The sequence below is a fragment of the Anas acuta genome, chromosome 8 (genome assembly GCF_963932015.1).
Source record: "Anas acuta chromosome 8, bAnaAcu1.1, whole genome shotgun sequence".
In the NCBI taxonomy this organism is placed as follows: domain Eukaryota; kingdom Metazoa; phylum Chordata; class Aves; order Anseriformes; family Anatidae; genus Anas; species Anas acuta.
The window spans coordinates 28,209,116-28,237,110 of NC_088986.1; the positions used below are offsets into that span (position 1 = coordinate 28,209,116).

The 27,995-nt window shown below is 36.6% G+C and overlaps 1 long non-coding RNA gene across 5 annotated transcripts in view; it reads right to left on the minus strand.

The window, feature by feature from the left end:
* Positions 1 to 548: 548 nt before the first annotated feature.
* Positions 549 to 27,995, minus strand: part of LOC137860499 (uncharacterized) — a 36,887-nt gene continuing 9,440 nt past the window's right edge. Inside the window, exons 4-5 of one of the 5 annotated variants that reach the window (XR_011098948.1) lie at positions 11,711 to 11,799; positions 8,707 to 10,578 (exon numbers count right to left, since the gene is read on the minus strand). This is a non-coding gene — a long non-coding RNA (uncharacterized lncRNA). Of the gene's footprint in view, positions 1,770 to 8,706; positions 10,579 to 11,710; positions 11,800 to 12,828; positions 15,740 to 17,831; positions 18,143 to 27,995 lie in introns of those variants that run through there. The other 4 variants (XR_011098946.1, XR_011098947.1, XR_011098950.1 and 1 more) reach the window with 4 other exon arrangements.

Genomic DNA, 27,995 nt, shown 5'->3' on the forward strand with positions numbered 1-27,995 from the left:
GTAATCTTTCAGCTAGCCTCATCTAGTAATGTGCCAATGCTATACAAAGTTATAATTCTAGACTGTATAAAGACTGCATATCCTGGTCTTAATGACAACCACAATAAAGTTTTAGGTATACCTATGTCAAATTCCTCTTTTTTATTTGTTTGAAGACTTGCGTTTTACAAAACTGTATCTACTTGGTGTTATTTGGAAAGCAAAAGGCCCAGGTGAACCTCCTCAAGTTCATTTGCTAGCATTAAATCTCTTGCCAAATAAAAGCATAGAGTTGTATTTCTGCTTAGTAAAGCATCTTGTGTATTAAATTATTGGTTACTAAATATTAAACTTGAAAAAAAGAAGTAGTCCTTTGCATTTAACTAAGGTTAGTTGGTGAAAATTGTAGATTTGAAAGGTGTAGTTCTATATTTATATTAAGTTGAATCCACTAAACCACAAACAAATGGTTTTCTAGTCTCCTGTTCTAGAAAATCAAATAGAAGTTGTAATTTCTTGAACTGTGCACCATCTGGTACAACATATCTACACACCACCTTCAGAAAGAGTCAGAGGAGCTAGAGGAATAGTTTTATTTGAAGATCAGCATTCATGAGGCACATCATTTCAAGATAACTTGTTAGAAATATGGTTCACAGAGAAAATGAGAAGTATTCATGATATATTCCTACTTGAACTCCTATTGCCAAAATCTTCAAAATCAAGCACTAAGGGAATCTTTCCAATACTTTGGTCAATTTCGGTCAAGTCTTTGGAAAAAAAGATATTTCTCACTTTCCCACATATTTTGGATTGTTATATGGTTGTAACAGTTTGCTTCTCTTTATCTGATCAAATGTCCATAGAACACTTTATACAGGTTCACTAGCAACATAAGTCAAACTGTACAGAATTCAGAAGCAGCACTGGCATCCACTAGCAGCTGTTTTCTTAGCTTGGAAATTTCAGAAAAGTAAGAGCAGTTCTATGAGAGAGTATTGAATGTTTATTTGCGTAAGTCAGAAGAAATGTTCTCAATGGCACAAAAGGGCAGCAAAATGTTGCATCATCTCTTGAAAAGCATTCAGATGCTTGTTTTCTGTTGGACACAATGGAAAACCTCTCTGTATCTGACTGTATAATCAACTTTTAGTATGAAAACTGGAAAGAACAACAAAAATTCCTTACAGAGAGAAAAGTTACCACCACAAAAATATTTTTACCCAAACGAAAACGATTCAGCACCCTTTCACAGATCCTCTAAAGTACAGAATTTGATTACATGACTAAAAATATTGTAGGACAATATGCATGTATTTAGTAAATGCAAAAATCAACATTGTCAAAGTGACCAAACACATTAAAGGTCTGAACTGAAAGTGTACCATACATTGGTTTCTTAGCCTTGTTAATACATTTTTTAATTTTCCTACAGTTAATCTGTATTTTGCCTAATGGATAACTACTTCAGTCTGATGTGCTATTTATGTATGCATTTATATTCATTTTTAGCTTGTTGAATGTTCAATTTTATTTCCTTAAGTATTAAATTTAATCTAACTCTTTTATCTTCAGTTAGCTCACAAGTGCACCCAATAAATATTCCATCATAATGCTTATTGCTATTCACATTTTCTTTTTAAATTGAACTGTTGCTAATATGCCAAATCTCAAAAATATTCAAAACCTGGAGTGAGACTGAATCTTGATCACCTGAGAAATTCCAGAATTTCAACACCTAAGTTGTTCCATCCTGATATAGATGACAAAATAGTTTCAGAATGGTAATTCTGGAAAAAAAAAAATAAAATCAATTTACAAATGTTTTTAGGAACACTGCAAAAATAACATGAAAACACTAGTATTTCTATGTCTTGGTGTTCTTAAACTAATTTAAGTTAATACACTAATATTCCATTATGATTTCTGCTTTAGTACTGCATTTCCAGATTTTGTAAATTTTTAAATTTGTAAATATTATGGGAACTACAGACCTCCAGGGAGTCCTGTTTAAGATGATAAATACTCATAAAGCAGTGAAGAGAGAGAAAAAAATATATATATAATTTGAGTGCTTTAAAATAACACTTTAAGATAAGAAATAATAAGGCCTGGTTTGGGTCAAGTACATTTTAAAGAGAAGAATTCATTATAAGCTTTCTCATCTGGGAAAAAAAAACTTCATAAGTGAATATCCATTAAAAAGTCTAGTTTTTAAAAACTGCACTGTTGATTGAGAATAAATTGTGACATGAAATTTCCAGCCATTTCTAGTTTAAACATCGTATAAAATGCTGCCTGTGCCAATTAGACATGCATCAGTCCTTCAGCACAAAGCCTTTTTACCATGTGATGTTCTAATGCAAAAGGCATGGCATTCATGAAAAAAAGCATTGGCTATGCCAGAGTGAATATTTAGTTATTCTTTAGGTTGTCATTTGCGGGTTTATGAAAGAACAAATGTTAAAAAGAGAGAAAGGCGTTCTCTTGCAAGGAGAGAGGAAGACAGATGATTACAATACAAACACAACATAATCATATATTTACTGCACAAAAACAGCCACAGAAATATATAACAGAAATATATACATCCATTTTAAGAGCTACAGCAGATGTTCACCTTATTTGAAGTGAAGGCCAACAGCTTTCCCCACCCTCTTAAAGCCCTGCCTAAGGGGGAAGGAAAAAAAAATATATCTAAACAGACACTTTTCCTATATATGGGAAAGTTTCCTAAAGCTACTTAACTTGAGGTTTTGGGGTTAGAATGACCTAAAATAGCTGAAAATGTTCATGAGATGCAGGTAACTGCTTTATAATTTAATTCAACAGTTATGTTACAAAATTTTTGGAAACTGCTTAGCTGCAGTAAAAGCTACCCTCACATTCCTTTCAAGTGTCACCTGCACAGTCAAAAAAAAAGTCCCTCCATTTTACTACCTATTTATTAGGTTATTTACCTAGGAAATGCCAACCAGATTCTTCTTCAAATTGACATAATTCAAGCATATATTCTCATGTGAGATGTGTGGACATTGGTGCCCATTGCAATGACTAAGTGTGCATTTTTCATCAAAAAGAAAGGTTAAAATATAGAAAGCCATCTGGAGGGAAGCAAGGCATGGAAGGACTGCATCAGCACAGAACAGGTTATAGTGGTTGCACATTCTCTGCAAGGCAGGCAAAGAGATGAACACATCTAGAAAGATGGGGAAAGTACTCTCTTCCTAGGTGAGTACCACTATCGTTACACTAAACTGTAGGAAGGAATTGGACAGGAGGTCTTTGCAATGTACCTGTGCTTGAAAGGCCCAGATCTGTATTATACATCCCTAATAGGTCTAGGTGCTTCCCTGCACCTTTGAGTAAACTGTCCTCAAGGTAGGAATTACATGAATTAAGATCTTTATCTGCTCTGCATTTGTTGAGAGCTAACTCCAAGCTGCTGAGAACTGGGCTAATACAAGTAAAACATTCACAGATTTCATCTGGAAATAGAGGTATTAGAAAAATCATCTTTTAAATACATCTGACAGAATCGTCCAAACAATTCTTGAACTTCAGCAGGCTCGCTGCTGTGACCACCGCCCTGGGGAACCTGTTCCAGTGCCCGACCACCCGCTCAGCCTTTCCCTAACACCCAACCTGATCCTCCCCCGTACCCCGCTCCATGTTCCCTCAGGTCCTCTCACTGTCCCCAGAGAGCAGAGCTCAGTGCCCACCCCACCACTCCCCTTTGTGAGGAAGCTGTAGGCTGCCATGAGGCCTCCCCTTAGTGTTCTCTCTAGGCCAAACTAAATGACCTCAGCTACTCCTCATGTGTCCCCTCTAGACCCTTCATCTTCGCTGCCCTCCTTTTGAGGGTCTCTAGTAGTTACATGTCCTCCTTCTATTGTGGTGACCAAAACTGCATGCAGTACTCAAGGTTAGACCGCAAAGCTCAGAGTAGAGGAGGACAATCACTTCCCTGAACTAGGTAGCAACGCTGTGTATTTTTGAGACCCCATATATACCTCCTGAACCTATATTTAAATCACACTCCTGAGGGGATTTTACTTCAGACATTTCTAAATAGTTCAAAATTTGTATATTGTCTCAGACACCTGTGTTTATAAGAGACAGAATATTTTTTACATTCCCATTTGCCTTGAGAGGTTTATTTCATTATTTTTAAAGCCACATTGAACATTCACAAGGAGTGCATTATCACAAGGAGTGCATTATTACAAGGAGTGCATTATTACAAGCGTTTCCCATGTCTACATTTATTTACTCATTTTCCCATAAGATGAGACATAAATATCAGTGGATTGGACTCTGTTCATACATGAATCATGACATATATACATATTGTGTCTTCGTACTGAAGATTTCAAAAAATGGCATTGCTGTTGCCAGTATCAACATAATCAAAAAACCTCAAAAATGGAAAATTCTGCTGAAGGAGAAAAATATTTTTTTCACTATATCTTTGTTTTTCTTTTAACACACAAAATAAACAGCTTTGAGGAGAAAATGAAAAATGCTCTAGGTATAATTGACGTTCTAAGCCAGCAAGTCACAATATGCAAAGTCCAATTTCAGTTTTTCTTTGTTTCCCACAAAAAACAAAACAAAACCTCTATAACCAAATACTGCTGTTCAATTTTTCTCAGACATGTAAAACAGTATCTTTAATACTAAAAATTCTTTGAGTTTTGACTACCAATAGCACCACTTGAAAATTCCATTTTTCCCTGTTCAAGATGAGAAAGTGACTTAAAAGCAATGCATCCCTTTAGGAAAATAACTTTTGGAGATGCTCTGGTAATATTAATGGAATTCTCTTATTAAATACAAAGAAATGTTTGGATTCACATTCAGTGAGATTCAACTAGCTTACCACAATGAATTATTTTAAAGGTCAAGGAGCAAGCAGTTTCCATCTACAGTGAATAACAAATGATCTTTCTGGATGCCACTAGCATTAAATATCTCAAGATTTTGGCTCACATCTTTGCCTTAATGTCTTAGATGATATGTAAATTCATGTGGAATGGTGTATGAGTCATGAGTGGTGCTCCCCAGGGGTCAGTGTTGGGGCCCATCCTTACTATTATCTTTATTGGTGATTTGGATAAGGGAACTGAATGCACCCTCAGCAAATCCGCAGATGACACCAAGTTGGCAGGGAAGCCTTGGCCTGTTGGAGGGTAGGAAGATCCTGCAGAGGGATCTGGACAGATCAGATTGATGGGCAGAAGCCAATGGGACGATATTCAACATGGCTACTAAGTGCTGGGTCCTGCACTTTGGCCACAACACCACCACAAAGTGCTACAGACTTGGTACAGAGCAGCTCAAAAGCTGTACAGAGGAAAAGGATCTGTGGGTTTTGGTTGATGGTCCACTGAACATGAGCCAGCAGTGTGCCCAGGTGGCCCAGAAGGACAAGAGCATCCTGGTTTGCATCAGGATGAGCGTAGCAGGCAGGACCAGGGAGGTGATCATGCCCCTGTACTCAGCTCTGGCAAGGCCACACCTTGAGTACTGTTTTGGGCCCTTCACTATAAGAAGGACATCAAGGCCCTGGAACACGCCCACAGAAGGGCTACAAAGCCGTTGAATGGCCTGGAACACAAGTCCTATGAGAAGCAAGTGAGGGAAATGGAGTTGTTTAGTCCAGAGGAAGCCCAGGGACACCTTATTACTCTCTACAACTACCTGAAAGGAAATTGTGAAGAGCTGCATATTAACCTCTTCTCATAGATAACTGGTCTTATAGATAACTTGTGACAGGACAAGAGGGAATGGCCTCAGAATTACACCAGGGGAAGTTCTGGTTGGAAATTAGGAGAAATTTCTTCTGAGAGTGGTTAGACATTGAAACAGGCTGCCCAGGCAGGTGCTGGAGTTACCATCCCTGGGGATGTTTAAGGAAGAGTTGGGTATGGTACTTAGGGATGTGATTTAGCAGGTAATATTGGTGGTAGGTGGATGGTTGGGCCAGATTATCTTGGATTGGATTCCAACCCAAATTCTAACCCTAATTCTATGAAATACTGCTAACAGCAAATACAGCAGTGTGCTGCTGTACCCAGCATATCAATAAACACCATAAATTTGTCCTCAAAATTGTACTATGTTGTTTGTGTATTTGCAGGTGAAGGAGACAGCACACAAGCCAGGATATAATACAAATAACTGACATTTGTGCTCCTATACATGCATTTTTATATTGGATTATAATTACCAACCAAGCCAATGCGGAATCCAATTTTCACATACTAATTTCACTTGAGATGAAAGCCTACCCCATCTGGAAGTTAAAGGACATTTTACTCTTACTTTAATGGCAAGGATTACAACTTGGTTGTTAATAAAAAAGGCTTCTTTATTGACCTCATTATTTTGTATCTTGTTGGCTGATTACCTTTTGAAAAGGCAATGAGATCCGTTCAGACATTGTCCTTCATTTTATGAAGCTCATAGGGTTGAAGTAGAAGTAAAGAAAATTAAACAGCTATGTTATTATGACAATGAATCAGACATCATGAAGGAAGCCTAACATTATAAGTCTAACATTAAGTATAATTCCTTAATATAGAAGTATTCAATTTTGTGGGCTTTTGAACTCCTATCTGAACTACTCACAGTAGCTAACTGAGCCATATCATCTATCATGATTTTCTTTAAGTAGGGAAAAATACATATCCATGCTTGTTCTACTCAAACCGAGATCACAATAGTTGGGAAACCCAAGAAAATTTCACTCTAAGAAAAAAGGTTCAGTGCTGTTATTTAGATATATCCTAACATTTCTTGAACTCTCTAAAAGCACGTTATCCTCTTAGGCTAGATGGTCTCTCCAGCATGACTAGTCCAAGCTCACTAATTGGAATGGAAAAACCTAGGGTGTCCAAGCAGAGAGTTTACTGCAGGAAGAATACCCTCAACCAACCCAAAACAACAAAAACAACTGAAAAACCTCAGAAGGTAGTCAATAAAGTCAATTAAAAGTTTTTTTTAGGTGAAAAGCTCAGTTAAAATGAAGTTCAGGATACTAGAGGGAGAAAAAGCTAAAAAGGAATCAAACACCTTGTCATCAATTGTCAAGAGGCTTTACTTGTGATGTGCCTATTCCTGCTGTGTCCTCCCAGTAGCAAAATGAAGGACAACCAATAATAGTATTTATATCAAACAGGAAAAAACAGATCAACTATGATGGCCACGAAGAAGACAAAAGACCATGATGAGCAAGAACACTAAATGAAATGAGTTTTGTGGCATAATTATTAGCCTAGTCTGCTTCTCTCAGATCTTCCTGGTATTAGTGTTCTTTACTTCTAATTGGGTCAATTTTGTAAAGTCAAATAACCCACATATCCTGGAAATAATTATCTGCAAAATATCTTTGTGGCAGTTTATTTTTCCTCTGAATATCTCTAGATTTTAACCCCATCCTTTACCTCTTAACTGATATTGTTTCTCTTCTAACCAGCTCCTTCAAACATTGTCATATTGCAGTCTGACAAATATTACAAAGGCTGATAAAATACATGATTATTTTTTTTAATGAGAAAAACAGACTAGTGTGGGATGTATTCTGCCAAGACAGAACCTGACCCCTGGAGTGAATTTTCATGAGAAACTTAGTGATCAGCTCAGACTCAGACACTAGATGAAACCAGATAACCTCTCAGGTAGAGAGATTTAAAAGCCCATCTACCACTTTCTTCGTGAAACATTAATTCAGAGAATTAAAATGCAGAGAAGTAAAACAAGTCTAAACAGAAAAGCTGGAAATAAATAGGGCTACATACAGTGGCCAAGTTTAATTTTTGGCCTAGACTGTTGAATTATTAATTTTGCACCTCTCCTCTCAAAAGTCTGATCTGGGCAAAGCATAACAGCCAAGTGTGCAGTGTTGGGACGAAGCAGAAATAATGAAGTGTTACAGTCCAATAGGGAATGTAGGTTAAGGATTTAAACAGTCAAAAAAAAAGCAAAATGGGAATGGCTGATGCAAAACAGTCTGCCAGAAAAAGTATTCAGGAGGGAAAGCCACCTGCAGTAGTCATGTCAGAAGAGGCCTAGCCAGGCCTCCAGTCAGGATAGGGGCCAATAGCTTGTATTTTGAAATCTGACTTAGTTTAAATGTTAGTAAAATACAATCTAATGCATCCTTTTCACTGGATTGAACTGTGAATTTAAGAAATATAACAATCTAAGAAAAAGATTGTGGAGCTGTATATATCCCACACTAGACTGTTATTGGCTGTAGTACAAGAATGAAAAAATATATCAACATATGTTCTATAAAACTGCAGAATAGTTACTTATACCATGAAAACATAACAAAATTATTTATGTATCTATAATTATGCACACCTTTTATAGAATGGGTTAAAAAAACCTGATTATAACATCTATAAACACATCATGAGGGGTATGAAATTATTTTTCTTTTAATCTCATATCTGCTGAATTCTTTTTCTTCCTGTTAGAAATGTAATACTGAACTGGATGGTGTCCTGATTCAGAACCAAAAGCAAAGGAAGTAGGAAGGAAATTAAGACCCCAAAAGTAAATGAGTGCAATATGGACAGATAAAACAGAGATGCTTAGATCAACCATCGTACTCTATAGAAAGACTAAAGAACTAAAGGAAACAGTCATTTTTTTCTACCTTTATTACCCTTTCCCCATCCCTAAAATTTCACTGGGCTCCCAGGAAGCAGCAAAATGTTTGATGCATTTGAAGAATTATTTAATAAGTTTTCAGTACAAGTCAAATTGGGTTTGGGCAGATCCTTCAAGTCTGGGCAAGTTGTCTTCCTGCATTTGTATCTCCCAGAAATTAACAGGTCAGAGTCATACAGGCATATGAAAGATCAATCACTGTAATTGTACGGGCGGCCCATTATTAAAAGTTTCATAATAAAAAAGAACAAATATCCAATCTACTGTTGACAGTAGTCCAAGTGATAGGTATTATTACAGAAGCAACTCAAACATTTGCTTCCCTACTGGAACAGCAGAGGTGTGAGGCCTTTCTGTTCAACTTCCAGATTTTACAGATAGTTCAGCATACAGAAATTGTCTGCTTTCAACATTGTTTCCAGATGTACTCTTGGCCAGCTTTCTTCTTCTTGGAAAAATCTGAATGACCTGAACCTTGGGAACATAATTATACTCCAGGATAAAAAATAACATTCTCTGCTAATAAAGAACAAAAAGTTGAAAGGCAAAAAGATATTTGATGATTTAACACCTAAACTGTTCTTAATCCCAGAATAAAGGGTAGTAAGGGTAGCGGGAATTTTGATGACTTCAGCCATTGTCAAATTTCTATATGTGAATACACTCCAAAATATTCAAGGGGTTAATAAGATTGCTGTGACACAGAATCAAAGCTATGTGTGTCCACTGAATCACAGATTACTATTACACATTACACTATCGCATTATTATACTCTATTCTTGAAGAAAACAGGTTAATTGGAGAAAATATAAAACTCTGGCATATAAATAAATCAAAGCTATAGATTTTGGACTTAAACAGTGCTACCTAACACCCCTGGTAGTGCATTCAGGCTGTATTTATTTTATTAGTATAGGCTATGACATTCATGTGACGCTAGTGCGAGACATGCTGGTCAGTGGGCAATACAACCAACCCACATGCAGCAAATCTGCTCAGTCTGCTTTCAGCCAACATCCAAAACTCTTTGGCCCAACAGTGACAGACAAATAGACTGCAAGAGCCAGAGCAAATAAGCACAGCCAGGTCCCCAGAGATGTCACTCCCAAGAGCCCTGTGACTGCCTCCTGGCCAGACTGCCAACCTCCCACAGACAGACCTGCAGCTAGTACATGACAGGAGGCCACTGGGGTCTTTCCAGCAAAATACATCGCTGCTAGTGCATCATGGGTTACAATAGGTTACAAGAATGATCCAACTCACCCATAAATACTCCATAAGCTGTAGTTTAAGCAATATTGCTTTTGATTGTTCAAATCTCAAGCAGCTGAATTCCATCCTCCAATGAACTGCTATGCTAAGAAATCTATTGTCTGTTCAGAAGGAAAATTTCCTTGGACCAAATAGAAAATAGTACAAGAAGTTACCTGCTGAGTTCATGTCACTTACCAGGTACATATCTTTCATCTGATAAGTATATTTCATCACCATACAGGAAAATGTTATTAATGAGATCAGCACAATACCAACTGCTAACAACTTCTGTGCCAGTTGGTGTGTGGCATGTTAGAGGAGTAAAATGCTGGGAAATTGCTTCATCTTGCTGGTAGACGTGAGGCTGTGTTTTCAGACCAGGAATTTGCTGGAAAGAAACCACTTCCAGTGCACACCAGGTTAAGGAATCTGCAGTTATCTCAGTTTGAATCTCTATAAGAGTTGTTCTTTCAAAATGAGTTCCTTCCTACTTCTGATACTGAGGTCTATTCCTCATGGAGGAACTATGCACATGCAGTTCATGGGAAGTCACACTGGCAGCAAAGAAAAGTGACACCACAAGTAGACTATCTCCTTCCACCTTCAGTACATCCCAACACGCCATCAGCTCTGGCCACATAGTCTTTCCCCATGGCTTTCCTCTAGGCAGAGAATTTGAAATTCCTGTCTTGTCCTGGCAGGATCAAAGTGCAGCCACACCTGATAACTGGAAAGTGCTCCTTCTTCAGCAATACAGATACAGCCCGCAGTACTGAGAGCCTTTGAAAAATTTCTAGGGCTTGCCATGCAGGTGTAGTTGACTATTCAGGAGTAGCTGCCAAACACTGAAAAACCTGTTCAATTTCTTTCCTCTAATTCCATATAAGTAAAAACTGTTTCAACCTCTGTCTTTTAGGACTGCAGTTTCCAGCTATCCTGAATTCAGTGTTGCTTAACCATCTATAACAAATCCTCATCAGCATTCACAAGGCATATTAAGATCACTTGACACGTTAAATTTAAGTTGTGATAAATGTTGAAAAACTAGTGTTACTTGAAAGCCTACTTTTTTTTTGCTGGAAATGCATCTACTATGACAAACAATTATGTAGCACTTTTTAAAAAAAAAAACAAAATGTTGTTCCTTCCAGTGGAAGGTCATTATGAGGTCAAAATGATTTTGCATCTCCTGCTAACTGTTGATGCTTTCTTTTCCCTACAGGCAAAGATTAGTGTTTGAGCAACGTTATTTTCCAAGCATTACTACTATTTAGCTCACTAGGAAAAAAAGTTTGCTTTCTAAGCACTGGAAAAAAAGCAATTCAAATACAGCTAACGCTAGCAGACATCATTGTTCAACTCTGTTACAAATAGAAGTTGTGTTGCTCAGGTAGGATTTCAGAATAGCCTTTCTTAACATCTGATTTCTACACAACTTTTCTCCCTCTTGAGGTGAAGCTGAAAAAACATAATCTGCCAGTGGGAATCTGTTCCCATCAGGAAAGAGGTCAGCAGACTACAGCTGTGGAGTCACACACGGCTCTTTCAGAAATCTTAGTATTCATCTTTTTGTTTGTTGATTTTTTTTCCATGGGGAAACAGCGTTTTAAGAAGTCAAGAGTTGCATCAGAAGGAGTTTTACATATTAGAACCCAAAGCCTTTGTCTCATTTTCTTGATATCTACTTTATCTCAATGTCTACCTTAACAACTATTCATACCCACTATGCCCCCAACCCAAGAGAAGCTCAGCAAGTGTTTGAGAGGAGAGAGAGGATAAAAAGGTTTGCCATACCACTACACTTCTGACCAGAGGAAGACAGTTATTTTAAGTCTTGGGGTCTGAGGTCACACATCAGCCAGTTCACATAGCATTTTACATGGCTGTTGCCAAAAGAAAAGCACAAAATGCAGGACATCACTAAGTTGATTGTCTCTTACCCATGCAGCTAGGGTGCTTATTTGGGTTTGTCTTTAGAAATGAAACAGGCTGATATGTTGTCAGTAGGCAGGGAATCAAAAACAATAGACAAAAAGTCAAAGTGAGTTGGGTAAGCAAACAAAATCTATCCAGGGAACTGAACTCCTTGGCAGTGGTACCAGTGGATTCCAGTGGAGCCTGAGTTTGGAAAATTTCAGGACCCAGAGGGATCAATTTTTCATATTTATTTTAGATTCCTGTTGTAGATTTGGATTTTTTCTCCTGTTAGGTCTTTCTTTCTTCCTCCAACAACTGGATGGCAGGTCAGGAAAAAAAAGTGAAAATATGTACTTACTATGCAGTACGTTGGAAGACTCCCTTTGAACTTGCTACTATAAATAGGATGACAAACAAAGCTATTGACATTATTCACTATCGGAAAGGAAATAATGTCTGACTACTCCACCTGAAATACAACTTTAGAAAACAGTTTAAGCACATAAAAGTTACAGCATGAGTTAGTTCTGTCACATTACTGTACTGTTTTTTCACAACATTGTAAGACTACTTACAATCCCCAAAAGAAAACAGGAGCAAATGGCAACACATTTACCAACAAGAACCTGATAACAATATCCTTCAGGGACACAACCCATTGTTTTGGGAAACTAGCAATCCTAAATTCAAACTATAAATTACAATGACCATTGGCATTTCATTAAAGTGAATTCTATGTTTGCAAGCATAACTGTTTTGGTTTTGTCTATTGGGTTATCAGAAGAAATGAACTCTAAATCCTCTATGCAAAGCAAAAAAGCTATTTACAAGAAAAATGACCATTTGCAGATGAACAGCTTTTAAAGAAATGCAACATTTACAAGACAATTTTTAATCTTTTATTTGAATATCAGAGTTCTGGGGCCTAAACAAGTCCAATGTTTAATACTTAGCTTTACTGCTAAAAAATCCCTGCTAAAATGACTAAAAGTCATTTTAGTATGCAAAACCAGAAGAAGTAGCTAGAATAAAAAAATATTTAAGAACTCCATTTAGCTCTCAAAAACAAAAATTGATTTTATTACATCCCGAATACATCTCTAAATACAAGTGCAAACCAGCAGATAAGACTTTTTTGCTAACTCATAGTAAAAAGTCAAAACAAAATCCTACAGATGAGTCACATACATATTTGTATTGGTTTAACTAATCACACTCAAGGGTGACTTTTGAGTCCAGTGAAATTGTTTTTGGCTTCTACTTGTAGACAGGACCTTTACCATTAAGAGGTGTTTTGAGACAACGCATTATTACATTATTCCAGTTCTGTCACACACAGTTTATTTGAATGAAAATTTAATCAGCTACCCAGAAAACAAATCTTTTCCTGATGGAATTCAAAACAAGCTAATACCCAAGCTCCTTTGGGAATTTGAATATAGCTCTGAACACAAATACCATGGATTTATATCTTGCACAGCTGAAAGTGCCAGACTTCTGCACCTTAAAAACTGAGAACAATTATAAGAATTTCAAAATATACTGGAGTAAAATGTTACATGTAGATGCAAATCAACAACTGAGAAACTTTCAGAACTGCATTTACACTAAATATCACAAACAAAGTAAGAGTTTGAGTTTTAAGAAAACAAATGCCCTATTTGGAGTACAAGGATACTGAATATACCACAAAATGAAATCTCTCCATTCTACTGAGCACAGGCAAGACTTAACCAAAAGGCCATCTCCCACTCCGGGCATCCCACTTCATGTGGGATGTGTGGAGAGAAACCAGAAGGGAGCAAAAAACAACAAGCTTTTCAGGGTGCAGAAAGATTGAAAGAACTGGATTTACTCTCTGAAGAGTAACTGCAAAAAAGCCACAATAAAGCATTTCAACTTTCTAGAATATGCCAAAGAGGCAACTCGCTTTTCATATCCACAATACAGCTAAATAGCTCATTTTTAATCTGCAGCAAGGAAATTCCTAGCTGTAAAGACAATTACACTAACAAAATTGAAGACTGCATGGTATTAAGAACTTGTAGTTTTCCTCCCTCAGGAGGGAGGCAAAGTAGAACAATATTCTAGTCCCCACAAGCCTTACTTGTCACAGAGGTCATAATAAAAATTGGAACCTAACATATACACATACATAAGTTTGTACTTCTGCACATTGCTTGTCATTCTATCATTGTGCACCTCAGAAAAGCCTAGCTCCATCTTTTCTGCATCCCAGTTTAACAGCTACATTCAAAATATAAGCAGGAAAACAAGTCATTGAGTCCTAATCTATTCCAAGCAGCACAGTAGCTTATTATGAAATAAGACCACTAGAATTGCACAGTTTTATTCTGGAATGTGATAGCATATAAGCAACTTTCTTGTTAAAGATATATCTTTATTCACATACCAATATTATGTAGACAGAAATTCACAGGACAGTTTCTCTTCTGTAAGCTTCTCTGCTGATAGACAGCCTTCTCCAATAGACTCATCTGTATTATGACCAGTGTTTAAGCACTCCTGACAATGCAGGGCTACATCTTCAACTACTATAGGGCTTCTCATGAATTTCACTATTTTCTCACTTTGAGCAAGCTTGTGAAACAGTCTACATATACATTTCTAAACACATTCGGGGAGTTACAAAAAAAATATCAAGAGGTATGAAAAAAACACTACATTTAGCAACACTGCTAATGAGGTTGTTTTATTAGGCCCATTATAATGACTAAAATAAGAACTGCAGATGCTTGATGAATTATTCATTGAATGGGTGTTTCAAGGGGTAAGCATGACCAAGCTCATTCTGCAGTAACTGTATGTTAAGCTCTCCTGGGTTTTGCAAGTTAATTTTCTCAAATTAATTCAGAGGAATGTTTAGAACACATTATGTCTGCCACATGCCTGTGTACAAGCGTACTTCTACCCAACTACAGAGATGTTTCCTCTGAATTATCTTTCTAGAGACCAAAGAAGTGGAAACTGGTAAAAAGATGAAAACAAGTATTTTGTAATTTATGGACTAACTTGACTGTCTGCCAACTTCACGGACTAATACACTCACTAGTAAAGCAAGAAGAATAAGTTAAATCCTCAGAAGTTTTTCGTCACTGATTTTATTCTGTAGGGATTCTCCCAGATGGGACATACATGAAAGGACTAAACCTTCACTCCTAGAATTCTTAAATCCTCAAGTATGTTCCAAAAAGAAAAGTTACTAACAATCAGGTTCATATATGCTGTCTTTTTTTTTTTTAAAAAAGGTACCAGATTTTATTCATACATTTTTTCTTTCAGTGATTTATTTAAAGCAGTTGAAAGATACAGCAGCAGTTTAGCAGTAATGAAAATTCCATTTCTTGTAGCACTTGTGTCTTGGCTCAATAGTTGCTGATTTGCTCCAAAATATATTACATAATAAAATGGAATTTCCAGACAGAAGCCAGTAGTTTATAGCTAGATATACATCAGAGGAAACCTCTTCTACACTTTGGCTACTAAATATATGCTATTGGTTCTTGACAGAAATACCTTCTGGGTTACGTTTATTTTTATTCCCCAAAGCCATTTAGAAAGCACTCCATAGCATACTTCCAATTCATCTTCTAAATAGTTGCAAATGCAAAAATTTATCTTTTAGTTGGGCAAAGTAAGAATTTCTAATTAGCAGCGAAATGCAAGCTCCTGAAGTAATTTTTTAAAAAAAACATTTCCCCTGAAGATGACAATTTGGGTAATTAAAGGTTGATTTCTGAGGAAAGCATGTATTGGAAATTAGTAGAAACATATTCAGCTGTCAGAACAATCAACAATTGGAGTGCTGATGGTGGAGTTGGGAAGAATCACCATTTCTGAAGAACTGTGGAATGGAGTCATAACATTCAAACTTAAATACTGGATCTAAAAGAAATTAAAGATTATAAACCAATGATCTACAAATAAATGGTGGAACTTAAACTGTTTATGGAATGCATCTAGGAAATTCATTGGATAAAGAGGGGGAAATCCTAATTTTATTTAATGTGGAAAAAAATGAAATTTTCAACAAAACAGTTGTATTGATCATTGAATCATTCAGGTTGGAAAAGACCTCTAAGATCATCATAGATGTTAGCACTGTTTTCAAAACATGTCCAAGTGGATAATTTCATAATATCAAAATGCTTGAGTAAATTGAAATAATGCCAGCACAATCCATTACGCGATTATCTAATTCACCATATGAAAAATGAAGGTAAAAAGAAAGTAGCCTGAATGTATTGTGGTGAAGTCACAGATACAACTAACAGAGGAAGACCAATTCATAAGCTTGGGTAATCAGGTTGCCATAAGGCATAGAAAACAAACAAGACCACTACAAAATTCTTGAGTACATGGCAGAAGTTATTAAAATTCATTCTGTCACATAAACCTTGCATACTATATTGAAAAGTTACCTAGCAGCACCTCAGCTCTTCACATCAGTCTTTAAAACATTTTTTCCTGTGGCATGGGATTAGAAAATAGTTTGAGGAAAAGAAATCTGAACAGATTTCATCAGAAATAATACCTCTCAGAAAGTTAGAAAGTATGTTCTTCAGAGAAATTGCGACCTTCTCATTTAAAAAAAGTACACAAATGACTCAGCCTGTCATAAGCAAAAGAAAAATATATCCCTAAGAGTACCAGATTTTCTCATTAAAGGAAACAAAACGCACCAAAAAAAGAAATAGGCTTCTCAACAAATAGGTTCTGATTATTCACATATCAAAAGAAGACCTGTCTTCTGCAATGATCCTGTCAGAAAGCCAATAAACCAATAAAATATAAAATCTCACTTAAATATCTTATAAACTTCTGCCTTTATTGGTATTAATTTTCTAAAAATAAAATCATGAGATTGTTCAAAAGTCTGCATTCAGTAGTTACTTGTATAGAAGTATTAAAATACCCAGTGAAAAGCCTAAGTAATTTGTATTTCATAGAAAAGCAGCCAAAGTATCTACATATCTACATTTCTAATAGGAACAAAGCAGTGTTCTGTGGAAGAAAAACCATGAAGTTTTAAGACACCTTGCTTCATGATAGAACTTCATAAACACTTTTGTCTTCAAAATATACAAAACTTCTATGAAATCTAGTATTTCAACTTTTCTGTTCTTCAAAAGCTCTGTCAATTTTTCATGGACTCAGTACATGAGATAAGGGCCTTTTTTCCTTATTAGATTTAGAGGAAATTTAGAGGAAACAAAGGAAATTACATCAATTTAAGAGGCACTCTTAAATTACACTTAATTTTAGTTAAAAAATAAAAGCTCCCTGCATTGCATCACTACCATGACAACATGGGTCAAAACCAGCAAAATGTATTATTCAAGAGGTCTCAAGGACAAATGATACAGTTCTAAGATACTTTAGTGCTCTGCCTTCACTCGTAAGGAAGAACCACAGCTCCACCAGTGCCACAGACAGTATGAGTGCTTGACCACCTGGCCAGGCTGCAAGGGGCTGCAGATGGCTAGGAGTGCAGCCATCTTGTAGCCCAGGGCTCAGCTCACACAGCTCTTGCCTCTTGGCTGGTACAGCCCCAAAGACTCTCAGGTCAGGCCCCAGTGGTGCTCAGAGCCACAGTTCCAACAACAATTAATGACTCCATAAGTCTAGTGTTCTGCTAAGGAACCTTTATACTGGAAAAGTATTTCTCTCTCCATTAAAAGATGAATCTTTCTGAATACGTGAAAATAAGCTTGGAAATGGTTTTAAGCTTTCCCCTAAAAACAATCCCATTCAACAAATGCAGGAGAAATCATTTGTTCTTCCCCGACTCTTTCCTTCAGTCTTCTCATTCTTTTCTACCTTTCATGTAGTTCTCCAGGAACCAATGTTCTCCAGATACCATTGTCATCACAGGTTAAATTGTAGCTCTCATGTTTTGCATTGATATATCAATACTCACTCACAATCTAAGACAAGAAAGCTAGCTATGGTTGGATGTTCAAAGATTCTTTGAAAAAACATTCTTCTAGCTGTTTTGTTCATACACACTAAGTTTACTCTTGCAATCTTTTCTTTATAATTTTCCACAGAGTACCCTGAGGTATTTATGTATTAAGTATGAAACTAAAGCATAGTAATGGGGGGAAGGAGGGACATAACAGATCTACTAGCACTCCATTTTTGGAAGACGTCCCTTTCTATAAAGAGAATCCTGGACCTCCTAGCCCCAAAGGTTGAACCAAGTGGAAAGACTTTATTTTTAACTTATCCCAAATTTGAGCTCCTGTAACATCTGAAAAAACTATCAAGCCGTCCACATGGTGTTCCCTGAAAAAAAGTGAATATTAAATCTTTGTGAGACCCAGATGTTTCATTCAAACAGTATTAAAAATGAAGAAAAACCCCACAAACCTAAAGATTTCCCATACTTGTTTCAAGTCTTTTTCCTCTCTTCTTCCACCATAAAGCCCCAGTGGAAGAAGTCATGCTGACAAGAAATACACTAGTGTGCAAAATAAGACAAAGTGTGTGTATTTAGGTTTTTATCTAAACTGATCAAGTATCATCAAATTTGGCAAAGTCTCTGAACATGTCAAGAGGAAGAGCCACCCATTCCTTCCTACGCCATTTTTTTCCTTTCTGTCCCTCATTGTTCCTTCCTTCCCTAGGCCTCCAATCAACAGCTGAAAGTGTTCCTTTGAGAGAAGTAGCAAAAGACACATCAGAAATGTAGTAAAAATTGAATTGTTTCCCTCTGAATGAGAGAGGGAGATGATATTGCTAATGGATGAGATATAGGGAGCTACTGCTGTGAGAAGTTACTCATCACAGCAGCTACTGCATTACACACCTTTATATCCTTTACCTGCAGCAGCAGCAAGGTTTTGCAGAAACAGACTAGACATGAATACTTTCCATGATGGTAGTTATCTGCTTAGAGGTGAGGACTGCTTCAAGTGGGGGCTATGTTATCCCTAAAACTGAAACTACTTGGACATGGAAAGACAATCTCCAGTCACTTGGTAAAAGTGGGTAAATAAAAGAAGCAATAAGTATTTTAATACTCTCAATGCAATCACAATATCGTAATCAGGTAAATGTTTTCTGCTAGAGTATTTTGTTGGGAAACTACAGGTTTTAATCAAACAAGTCATGATAGCTTTGGCCTTCTGGCTCTAGTATCTCCAATCAGCCAAAGAAAACTATAAACTATAGAAGAGAGAACAAAAAATATCTGTTGAAAAAGGAAGAAATTTTTGTGGGAATAAGCAGAATACAGAAAAAATGCTTGTTCAAGAAACAATGAGACCAAACATCTAAGAATGTCTAATCTAAGACTTCTGCATGTGACCCCACTGTTTTTCCCCAACATTACATGAAGCTTCCTCCTGAGTCAGTCACTTTTTATAGATATTTTTAAAAACATAAGTAGGAACTATTTAAGATTCCAATAGTAAATATCCAATGGTTTCTACACTTCAGTTTTGTGTACTTTGCCTAAGTTCTCTGGAGAATCTATTTTACTTGTTTCTAACTTCCTTGGTGGCAGAGTACTTCTTCATTGACAGGTTTTGTTTATTTTTAAATTCTATAATCCAGCATTGCTACAATATTGAAATAACAAATCAAGTTACCTAAACTACTAATCAAAATGTTTGATTCTGGAATATCTTGGATTTGATGTTAAAAACCAGAATTGAACACCATTAGAAGATGAGCATGGTTTTGAATTACTTTCAAAATCAGGGACTGAGAATTATAAGGCCAATACACAACTCACTCAACATTTTTTTCCTCACAGCCAAGTAAGAAATTCAGCTAAGGTAACCCTTTACTATAGTGTTACCTGTTGCTTTTTTTTTTTTTGGGTACCAGTTGTTTAGCTTGCCTAAGTAAAGCAACAGATTCCACAGATCTTGTTTAGTCTACAGGTCATTTTCTGGGCAACTATTTCAAGAACGTATGCCAATAGTTAGCTGAATAACTACTGTATGCCAGAGGCTGAAAGGAAAAAATCCCTCCACTCACTGTGATGGACAGAATAATAATACAAAATAAAGAGAATATAGCAATATTCTCAGATAGGTATTGTGTGATCACAAGTCAATATTTTTGCATTCTGAGTTTATCGTGTTCTCTCAGATATTTCTCAGATTTCCCCAGAGAAAAGCTATTGAGAAGTGCTTAAGGAATTTCTACATACAATTAGTATAAAATTCAGACTTATTTACTTTGATGTGTAGATACCTTAATCATGTTTAAAAATGTGACTCAAGTAAATTATCAGGTTATTTCTGGAAATTGTATTCACATTTATGTAAGGCATGTTCCGTTACTGATTGTTTACCCAAATCATTTTTCTTGAATAAGATGTTAAGACAAACTCCATCATGTAACATCTAGAAGACATCTCAAATCTTTAACTTAGAGTGCTTTGATAGACATACTCTGCATACAAAGAGGTGTTTACTATGAAGTACCACTAGTAGAGCACAAATTCTACAAAATGCAAGAACAAAAGTCATTGTGGACACCCCCACAGTGAAAACTGGTTTTATATTAATTCCTACTTCATGACTATATCCCAGATTCACAGGTGGGGTTTTGAGTCCTGTACATCCTGTAAACCAGTTTCTGGAAGGAATGTACAAAGCTCTCATTTTGGCTTCACTTAATCATGAATTGTCTTATTCAGAGGGAATCATGTAAACGTGTGCATAAATGAAATTTGTTGACTTCTCATTTCATGTTTTCCCCTTTTAGCTACCTCCGACTTGTCCTGTATGTCTTGTTTTGTCTTTTCCAGAAAAACAGTCAAACTCTAGAAGTCAAAAATACCATCACCATCTTCTCTCATGTCATAATATTATTTCTAATTTAAAATTTTAAGAAGTCCCTTTTCCAATCTACATGCTTTAGTTAAGATATAATTATAAATATGAGGCAGCTTTTCCACTTAAGCATCTAGCATTGATTGCTATTTGCCTTCTGTATGTCAATTTGTGTCTGTAAAATTAAAATTAAACCAATATAGTCCTTGACCAGGCAAAATGCCAAGAATTTCAGAATCCATAACAAATCTATGTCCACTTAATGGCATAAGTAATCTCATCTCCCTGTGATCTTCTACCACTATTATCATAAGAAATAAACCCAAAGGCAACAAGTAATAAAAACAAATAAGTTACAGAACAGCCCAATAATAAAAACATTTGTCTCTGCTCCAGCTTCTTGTCACGTTAATTTGTGGAAAAGTGCCACAAAATGGCAAGAAAAAAAAAAGCATAAAATCAACTTCCACCACATCTTACAGAAGTGTTTCTTGTTACATTAGGAACATAAATAAAAATTTGAAAACCTGGAGTACATTTTGAAGGTATGTTTTGTAGTGTAGTGTAAAAACCTAGTTTACCCCACTACATAATATATTTGGTATGGTAAATTTGAGGTCAATTTGTACCATGTTTCCTCAAATTCACAAGTTAAAGGGTTCTACCTAAAAAAGTACAAAAGGGCAAGCGATGCTAGTCCAGGCCACAGAGTCCAAGCCCAGGCCTATCTAAGATGACTACAGCTGCCCACTGCTTCCATCTCATGGCTGCTACAATGAGCTTGCATGGCTGCTCTCACTGCTCTAAAGGACTCAGCCCTCAGGAAGGTCAGGAGGCCTTCTCTGACCCAGCTCCACCACTACCTGCCAGCAGCAGGCTACCTGCTCCTCACCCTCAGCAGCCTTGCTGCTGCTTCTGCTAAAACAAGTTAAGGCAGCTCTCCAGTTTCATTTAGGAACTGAATCAAATAGGCAAGAGGACGAAGTCAAACTGCCAGGTTTCATCTTATATTTGGTTATGTATTCTTGCTGAAGATGACTCACAGCCACTACTCTCCCAGACATGGCTCTATGCATCCTAATCATTTCAACAAGTGAAACAAGTTTTCATTGCCTACCTCACTCTTATCTGTTGAGATCTAAATTTTTTTTTTTTAGGCTTTCATGGGGCTTTTGTTAGAGGGAATTAAGAACATCCCTAGGGAAAGGTCCAAGTTCCCATTTGTTCTGGGTGGCCTTGAGGAGGTGCCACAGGGGCAGCCTCTGTGAGGAGAAGCTGGGGCTGCTCTGAGCCAGGCACAGCTGGTGCTGGCTCCTTCCAGCCAGTTCCACTGCAGCCTCAACACAGGGCACAGCTGAGCCCAGCAGACAAGCTTCTGGCAATTCTGTGATTTATTTAAAGCAATGGACAAGCAGAGGAGAAAGGGGGCGGGAGGGGAAAAAGGTAATGGTCACATTGCTGTTTCTCAACATCCAACATGGAGGAGGAGCAGAAAAAGAAGTGCTCCATGCACTAGAGGAACTAGGCTGTGAAGGACCCTGACCTTGTGCAGTTGGACACTTGACTCTTTACAGGCACTGCTTTTACCAGAGACTTTGTTAATATATTAGAAGGAAAATGTTATAGTACAGTCACAGCCTCCCTGCAAAGCACTAGGGTGGTAACAGTGAAGAGACAGTTGGCTCCTCTGCTAAGGCACTAGCCTTGGCAGACTGCCCTAGAGCTCTGTTCCATCTCCGTCCATATAATTTGACAGCATAAGGAATTCCTGCATAGCAGGCCCTGTCCCCATCCACACATTCCTCTTTTATGACCTGAACCTGTGGTCTCCCTCTCCTCTACTGTACACCCTTGCTCATCTCCTCTGTGGGTGGAGATGTCTGCATTTTGAGGTGCCTGTGAGAAGTAAATTACAAGTTTAAACTATATTTGCAATATCAGAATTAACTTGTAAATATTACTCAGTGCACATGTGTCTATGCTCACATGAATGCATGAAGTTTGGAATTTGTGCTAATTGTATTTCTGTTCCTCTGCTGAAAAGTCACAAAAAGAACCTACTTCCTGAAAAGGATTACACGAACTTTTTCTCAGTACATTTAACAGTATAAACTTAAATTCTTCATTTAAAAAGGGGGAAAATAAAACACTTTTCCCCCTTCAGGAAAGTTTATTATATTAAATTTGGAGAACAAATTCAATTACTGAGAGTTTAAAAAATTTACTTCTAGTTTCAATATAAATACTGATTTTTAAATAATAGGTTAACTAACACTATTTTTGTACTCTGAGCTATATATATATGATACAACTTCCTATTGCTTATAAACAGTCTAAGATAACATTTTATCTCATGAAAAAAGATAAAGACCATCTTGATAAGCAACTTCTGTAATGTGACTCTGAGGTAAATAACTAGCAGATCCAATTATGCCTCATTTCTCAGCTGGACCAAAAATAAACTAAGTGCCTTTTTTTTTTTCCTCTATATGTGCCAAAGTGAATATTAGGTGTCCAAAACCTAGAGTCTACTTTGTAGAAATAGCAAAAATATCTGAAGGTCTAAGGGAAATTAAAAGTCAGTCTGATATAAGGAAGCTTGTTTAAGTACCTTGATATTTATTGTTTCTGTAACTGATTACCTAATAAGGTGAGTGTTTAGGTGTCTTTTTCAAAATATAAGGCATACTTTCAGTTGAAGATTAGACTTTTCTTCAGCACAATTTCGGAGCTTAACATACTGTGAAATATCAGCTTCTCAAATATATCCAGAATAAATAATTTGATAACATTTTTCAAATCCCAATTGTGGCTGGCTGCACACCCAGTCTTCTGAGATGTATTCAAGATTAAGATATTCAAGGAATACCTTCAGTTACTATTACTCCCTTCCTTGATATTGAAGATGTATATCTATCAAGGCAAAAAAGCAGAGAGCTGAACAACTCAAGTTCAACAATACTGAAGGTATTTTCATCTTAGATAATTCTTATTGTCTCAGTGCTAATGTTGCTCCCTAGAATTTGCCTGACATTCCTTTTTGTTCTAACACAGCATTTTGCAGCCTTTCACACTACAGATATCTGCTGAAGCAGACAGGCAGCTTTACCACTGTAAAAGCCTTTTGTTTAAAAAGACCAACTCCATCTGGGACCACTTTTTCTATTTTCAGTTTTCCGATTCTTCACTACAATCAGAACGACTCAGTTGCATGAAAGTTTTCCTTCACTTGTTGAAATTCAGAAACCTACAAGTCAGCACCACTGTGGTTCTAAACTCAGTTTTCTGCTTGAAGAGCTGAACTGTGGTCACATTCTCCATAACTACCAGAGAATTCAGAAAAACTGTAAAGATCAAATTATGCCTTTTCAAGGGCAGGCAACTCACATGGTAATGTGCTGAGGCACCACCAAGGAATGCTCTGGATTCTATTAATACAGGGGCAATTTTGTAAGCTTAGAGAAAATGCTACAGAAAAGCCTTCTCTTCATGTAGAGAACTAACACCGGAAGATGTGGCTAGAAACTTATAAGCATAAGAACTTCGGCCTGAATAAGAAGAGAAACATTGGGGAACTTATAAATTAGAAATTAGCATTTAGGTCATGAAGTAGGCTACTGGCAAATTCTAAGCATTAAGGATTAAAACAGTATGTATTTCTTTGTTATTGACACCAAGAGACCAAAGCACTAATTGTAGTACATGTATATGAAGTGATTAGACTTGGATTGAACTTCATCAAGGCATTTGTTCATGAATTAAGTATTAATTTACATATTTTACATACAAACTGATTCATGTACAAGAACATGTGGCATCTAATAAGGAAAAAAGTATATAATCTCATTACTTTTAAGATAACAACACTAACAAGCTCTTGAAATATTTGTGAACATATATAGGTTCATAGTTAGAAAAAAGTTTTGACACAGAGCTTCCAGAGTAATTTGTGTTCTGTCATATACACAGACATGAGAGTTCTGATATATATGCTGAAATATTTTAGAAAACCTTGAAAGGTGTATGAAGCTCAACTGCCTATTACACCGATATATCTTCTCCATGGCTACTTGAAACTAGAAAGCCATCACAGTAAATCTGCAGTCAGTATGGGAGGCTTCAAACTGTTCATCTAGAAACGTGTATTTCCAATTTGCAATCTGAATTCTGCAGCACTCACATGAACTGTGACTTGAGTTCTGCTCTGATTACACATCAATGCTACACACACACAGTTATGGTGTGTTGTCAATAAGTAAGAGTGGCAGAACACAAGTCTTTGTAAAGAGATGTGTTTCTTAGACTGAATACCACTACTGTAAATATGCACATAACATATTGGGTTCCAAACTATTAAGAAAAGCTTAGAAATCTGAGTTACTCTGGATAATTTTCTGAAAACAGTAGCTCACTCAATACCCAGATACCAAGAAAAAGACAAATGCAAATTAAAAATGAATAGGAATGAGATAAAGAAAATCATACACTGACTGGATCCCTAGAACATACACCTGATGACTGCTAGTGATCACCTATTATAAAATGTTTCAGTATCATGCTAAGTAGGCAGAAGGCTACCATTTTAAGCAGAATTATGGAATGGCTCCCAGACTGATTATAAAAGATAAGTACTGTTCAGCTCTGATATGAGTTGCTCTATAAAATTAAAAGTTAGAAGTGATAGAAGAAGCAGCCAAGAACTTTTTTGAAAAAAATGACCTCATAAGTTATCAGTTTTAATTCTAAAATTAAAAATAAGAAACACTTTCACATTGCATCTCAAAGTGTTAGCACACATAGCTGCAATTTTTGAATGCCAAGAGGTATAAATGGATTCAAAACCCAGTTAAGCAAACTAGTATGGAATAGGTTTGTCAGTATCTCCCAGACATAACGGCAGAGATGTTTCCACTTCAGAATTTCTTATTAGTAGATCCCCAGAAGCTGGGACAGGGCACTGAAGTGCTCTTACACTCCCGTAAGCTTCTGCTCCTGACCACTATCTAGGACAAGATACTGGTTTAGATGGATCTCATATGCAGCCGTACTTATGTTTGCATAACTGTGAATGCTACAGAAGCTTTCTAAAGGTGCTAGAAAAGGAATTTGCATGATCCAGCTGTTTCAGTGATCATATGTTATTTGAATTGTGAGTCTTTAATTTGAGTTGTTCTGCCTCTGGCACTATATTATCCCTAAATAGACAGGAAATCTTCTCTAGTTCCTGAATAGACAGAAGAAGGGTCCTGTGAGCAGATAGAGTTTCAGAATGGAAAAAACTGAGAATTGCCAATTCAAACAATCAGTTTCCTGCCTTTCAGGAGCCTCATGCCCTATTGCATAATAAAATATAAGCATAAGCTGTTTTCTCTAAGCATTTTCTTTTCAGTTCATAGTAAAAATCTCTCCTGATTCAGATAATAATTAAAATGAAGTTGGCACATTACTTTGGAAGTAAGTTTTATGCCACTGTTGAAAATAGATCCCAACCATGCATTAGTCTTTCTTTTCATTTTATATATATACACTCAAAAAGAAGTAGCAAGACAGACTATTACTTGTTTCAACCAGAGTCCAACACATAAAATGGACACCCTAATTTCTCAATTGGAGTTACAGTTTATGGCCTGTTCTCTTCTATCTCACGCACTGCTTCCTGCTCCAGGAAACAGTTGGAGCCATCAGAACAGTTGTAGAAAGCCTCTAAGAAAAGTCCTGCTAGTGGCCTGGGACTTGGAGTATTGCTAACAGGTGTCCTACCAATTCAGGTAGCTGGGCTGCTCAAAAATAGAAGTTTGGTTTCGCAACAAAAATCTCTGAAACAGTATTTTTTTCAGTTGATTTCCCATGGAAGAAAGATTACGTGATCACACTGAGTATATAAGATGAGTTTTGCTCAATTGCTCCTGTCCCTAAGAATGATGACAGATTTTATAGGTAGCTCCAGTAGAAAAAGCATTAACAACATTGCTTTTGAATTTGCATTTGCAATTGAAATTGCTACAGGCAGAACAAAGTGGATCTTAGCTGAAGGCTCAAGGGAAGTTGTTTCCTGAAACCTGATGTAGTCATGCTTCCCATCAGCCCACCCTAAGAAGCTTCTCTTAGAGAAGAATTTCTCATCTCCCTCCCTGCTATGCTGGGAGCTTGTCCTCCCTCATTCTTCACTTTTCCTAACCTCACCCAGAGACAAAATCCTTCCCCTACAGGAATGATTCCAGCTTAACAGCTTGATCACTTCCTATGAACTTCTTGTGATTGTTCTAGTGACTTGTGCTCATAATTACCAGAGCAACATAAAGTATTTGTTTTTTCCAAAAACTGGAGGTGGTACTGGAAGATAGTATAAGCCATCTCATGCTTTAAAACTTTAAATCCATAAGTCTTCTAGAGTGTTTGTGTTTTTATTCCTCTGCAAATAGTTAAATATCAGAAGTAGATGAAAGGATCTATGCATTTGATATTCATTTTAGTATCATTTATCCCTGCTACTAACTATATCCCTTAAATTGTACAGTTGACTTAGTATTCAGAATAAAATATCTTAAGTATAAAGCCCTATCTTCAACATTTCTTTTAAAAGTTTTTCCACAGTTCAGTATTCTCAGAATAAATCTCAATTATGGAGATACACCAATGCAGTTTCTTCTTTTAAAATAAATGCTTTTTAAAAAAATATCGTATGACTTCATTACATTGAGGCTGTCACTAGAAGAGTTAAGCACCCCTAGGACTATGATGCTTGCCCAGACAAATGCACATTCCTGTCTGTAAAAACCTAGCTGGAATGTCTAGCATCAGAATTTCACATTTTGTGCAGTCAATTCTATTTCACATACTAAGCCACAAACCCATTATAGTTGAAAACAGTAGAAAGTCTGTTTTAAATTAGGTGACGCAAATACAGTAGTAACAAAACCCACAAAAAGCACAGATGTATAGAATATATGTACATGCAAGGCAACCAAGTATAAAAGGTAGGTATCAGTTAAAAAACTGTCTGAAGGATAAAGTCGTATTTTTTAAGCAAGTACTACTAATGAATAAAGCAATATATTAATTGAACAAGAAGTCTTCTCTCATGCTTCATTCATCCTGAATGAATAGTGGTGATGTAGGCACAACATAAGACAATATTGCTTTTTATACCATGAATTTAGTTTGAGAGCTAGATGACTGCCTGCAGTCATTTAATATTTATAATTGAGATGAATCTAGCTTTAGTGTATAAACAGAACAAAAAGTTTTTTAAAAAAATTCATTTATAGAGGTATTTTGTTCTCTAAGTGAAATTGCAATCGATGTAGTAAACTGTTGACATGACCAGACTAAATCCATACCATAACCAG